Here is a 4,024-nt window from a genome sequence, read left to right as displayed (position 1 = left end):
TTTGGTAATATTTGGAATACTGAGAAATTAAAGCAAAGGTACGCCTGTGAAGAATATGGATTCCACCCCCAAACTCATTGTCAGTAGACGTACCAGAGATGGCCAATGTGGACAATTCCCATGGGAACATCTTTGTATGTGAGAGAGATTTGGAAATTCCAGACACAAGGAAAACGGCTAGGCAAGTTGATTTGTTGAGTGAGAGCCCTAGGTTAAAGGGTCATCTGCCTCCAACTCTGGAAAAGCCTGAACAAGGTCCAGGGGCCCTCTCTCTTGACCGCTAAGGAGTTGCATAAAAAGGATGTGGTAGGCTTGATGATGCACTGTTCCCACAGATACTTGACTACGATCATCTGTAATAAAAATCTATGAGAAGAGAGTCAGGGCTGGCCCACAAACAAGTTTCAAAAGCAAAGGGTTTCCTCAATCATTCGTATCTTTTGACGAGAGGTCTTATGTTAGCTTTGCATGAGATTTACGACACGATCATTTTCTTAGCTTTGTAACCTCTATCCCAACTGAAGGATCTCTAAGTCACTGTGGCCACTTGTGTTCTCTTCAGACAGCGGACCCAAGCTGGCCAGAGCCCCAAAGCTGTGGTCGGGAGCCTCGAGTTCCAGGCAGTCACCTGGATGTGTGTGGTGGAGGGTCATCTGTCAGGCTGCAGACCTGGACTCCCACGCTAAGCCCGAGGCATCAGGCAGGGGCCGCATGAAGATGGATTTTGGAACGTTTTCAGATGAGCAGATAATAGGTGCTGTATAAATGTGCCAAGGTACTGCGGTTTGCCTTCTTAAGACAGTCCTTTAAGAACAGCCTTTAAGAGTGGCGCCTGGGTGGCTTAATTGGTTAAGCATCTGCCTGTGCGTCAGGTCATGATCTCAAGGTCCTGGGATCGAGCCCTACGTCGGGCTCTCTGCACACCCCTGCCTCCCCAGCTCATGCTCGATTGTGCACTTTTTCTTTCAAAATAAAATCTTAAAAAAAAATAGCTTTTACCCTTTTACCCTGTCACTGAGAACGTTCACATGATCTCTTGTGTTCACTATTGTTTTGTGTTTTTTTTTTTAACTAAGTGATGCCTCACCAAATGATAATGAGGCAAGCTTATATGAGAAATACAAATTAGGTCCTGAATTACTCCACTACTTGGGCAGAAAAGTTGAGCTCTATGTGCTTCTTGTCTAATTTTCTCCCAAACTGAGTTATCTACCATCAGACAAAATTTGTTAACAGCCTCACTATTACAGATCAATGTCACTGCTTGCAAGAGATGCTTACTTTCCTCTTATATAAGCACAGCCTTTGATAATTAATCCTGATAACACCAACATAGAGACCCCAATACTTGACATATTATTCAAAGGCTCTTGGCAGAAAGGAAAGGCATCTCACTTGAATATGATAGAATACTATAAAAATCTGTATTTTACTGCCTTTCGTGAGAAATTTAACTATTTTGAGAAATAATTTTATAGTCTACCTGGCTGATTTTCCTTTATACTTAACTATTTGCTTTATTTTTAAAGAAGATACATGAAAATTGGTGACAATATACAACATTCTCCATGAACCAAACCTAGGAGAGATTAAATTTTGCCCCAAGTGAAATAGCTAAATTCAGTGGATTTTAATTACTTCTGTCCCCATGGGCTTCTTTTTTTCTTCTTAATTTCTTATATTTTCCCCTTAGGTTGCATGATTAATTTGCAAGTTGAGTCCCATACTGTCCATGAAGCGAAGCAGAATGTATGACAGAGGAGGTGATTAGGTGCCACCTTTTGACTGAGCACTAAGCAAGGTTTTTCCGACGTCGGCCTGTGTCAGCGCGACAGAACGAGGGTCACCTGTGGTCACACCTCAGTGCTGCTGGGCTCTGCAGCGGCTCACTCCAACTCCGGATCATTAGAATCCCGGTTTCTTGTGGAGATGGGCAGCTTGGCATCATGTGAGGCCCTTCCCGTGCCCTATTTTTCATTCTGGGGTTGTTTAGAAATCATATTTTCTTGACTCTGAAGAGCAGCCCATGGATACGTTTTTATGGGGTAGCAGTAACTTCCGGAATACATGTTGGGTTTTTTTTTTTTTTCCCGTGAATGAATCCCGAGGCCTAGGAAGTCGCCCCTCCCTGCCCATCGTATTTTCTCTATATTGCTTTCTCTAATAGCTCTTTTGGTGCTGAGATTCTAAACGTAAAGCTTAACACTCAACCAGCGTAAGCAACATTCTTATGGAAAGCCGCCTTAATGTTGGCTTATGCATGAGATGGAAATGGCCTGTGTTATCCATCCTTTAAAAAATTTCTAGTGCTCAGCCTCCATGAAATGGATTGCTTATGGGGAGATAATGTCTGTTCTATTCCTTTTTAAGTCTGTGAAAAATGTCATCCTGGTTAATAGGGTGATTAAAACTCTTTATGCTCCAGGAGATAAATGTGATTATGTTTGTCATACTCTACCCAAGATAAAGACAGCAAAAAGGCAAACTTGAAATTCCATAACATTTCCTCTCTTCCATATCCAGGAACATTCAGAACTCAATACACAGATGGTACTTCACATAAAGCATAACATTATCTGTTAAACATTTTTCCTTTCCATTAACCAATTTAACAATATGCCTCTGGTATAAAAGGAATAGACAAATGACTAAATCTTCTGAGGTTTGACTGTAGAAAAATACCACTTCAGTCATATTGCTTGTTTTCCTTTAAACTTTCATCTGTGTTACTTCATTTCTGCTTTTAAAATGCAACTGCAGCCTATGCCTGGTGTATTCTAGGGAGTCTATCCCCGTCAACCTTCCCTCTGCAGGTGATTCACGATCATTCTTTGGGGCCACCTTGCCATTCCTCAAGGACAACAGACATATATGAGGAGGGTTTGTAAACAAGAGGCATGCCACATAAGTACGTGTCCGAACATTCATTCCTCAGGCCTCCCATATCCTAGGCCTGTGGGAATGGCGCATACCCACCGTGCTCCTAGACTCAGGCCGGTAATATGGGCACAACCTGTTCAGTTTGGCTCTTGCCTTTCCTTCCTTCCTCCCATTCAGAGGCTAGAAATCTTTTCTTAGCAGAGATTTAGTTAAAAATGAAAGCTGGGTGAAGAGTTTTAGCTGCTCCAAATGCCCTGATAAATTCCACAGTTCTTTCCTTTTAGTCCTGGATTTTTAACAGGTTACATATGAATCCCAGATGCTGCTTACACCTGTTTAATTAATTAACAACACAGCAACTTTAACAGGGTAATGCGGTCCAGAGAAAAATGTTACATTATGCACTTGACATTTCATTTAAAAATTTTCCTTAGAACTAAAAGGTTTCATTATAACAAAAATTTCAAATGTACTTTATTAAACCTGATTGCTAATTAGAGCCTAAGTAATTATAAAGAAATTGCACTACCGATATCCAACCATATTTTTGGGATATACTGACATATTACTTTCTTTAAAAAATATTCATCTCTAGTAAAAATAATTGCATGTAGGCATTATCCTCTGTTTTCTCTAAGATATCATGGAAGACAGAAAAGGGCTGGGCCTATGTGTAAGAAGCCATGAGGCGGCAGTACTAACTACTTAATATTGAGACTCAATACCTAGGTAACTTTCTGGTTAAAAATATTTGTTAAGATAGGTGATAACTGGCCTATTTTTACATTAACAATTGAGATAAAACTACAGACTATTAGTCAATGTTTAGGGGACACAGAACCAACTTCTCAAAAAAGTATGTTTTATATCCACTATATCATTATTATTTTAGATGACTACCTTTTCAGGTTAGCATAATCTGTTACTGGTTTCTTCTTCTCTATGTCTGAGAATTTCCAGGGCCTTCAGGTGAGCTCATCAGCTAACTGATGAGCAGGAGCAAATCCAGGGCTGTGTTCAGGACAACAGGACACATGCGCTGGGGCCTGACAGACAGGGTTTCCCCGTTCACCTGTCACTGTGGAGCTGGCCTAATAGGAGTGAGCCTTCCATGTCCTGACAATCACATACTAACAAAAAAGGC

This window comes from Eumetopias jubatus, unplaced genomic scaffold (assembly GCF_037043125.1).
Source record: "Eumetopias jubatus isolate StellerSeaLion01/CBP00866 unplaced genomic scaffold, mEumJub1_p1.0 scaffold_6, whole genome shotgun sequence".
NCBI classification, from domain to species: Eukaryota; Metazoa; Chordata; class Mammalia; order Carnivora; family Otariidae; genus Eumetopias; species Eumetopias jubatus.
The sequence above is the reverse complement of the archived record's forward strand: the minus strand, read 5'-3'. Positions refer to the sequence as shown.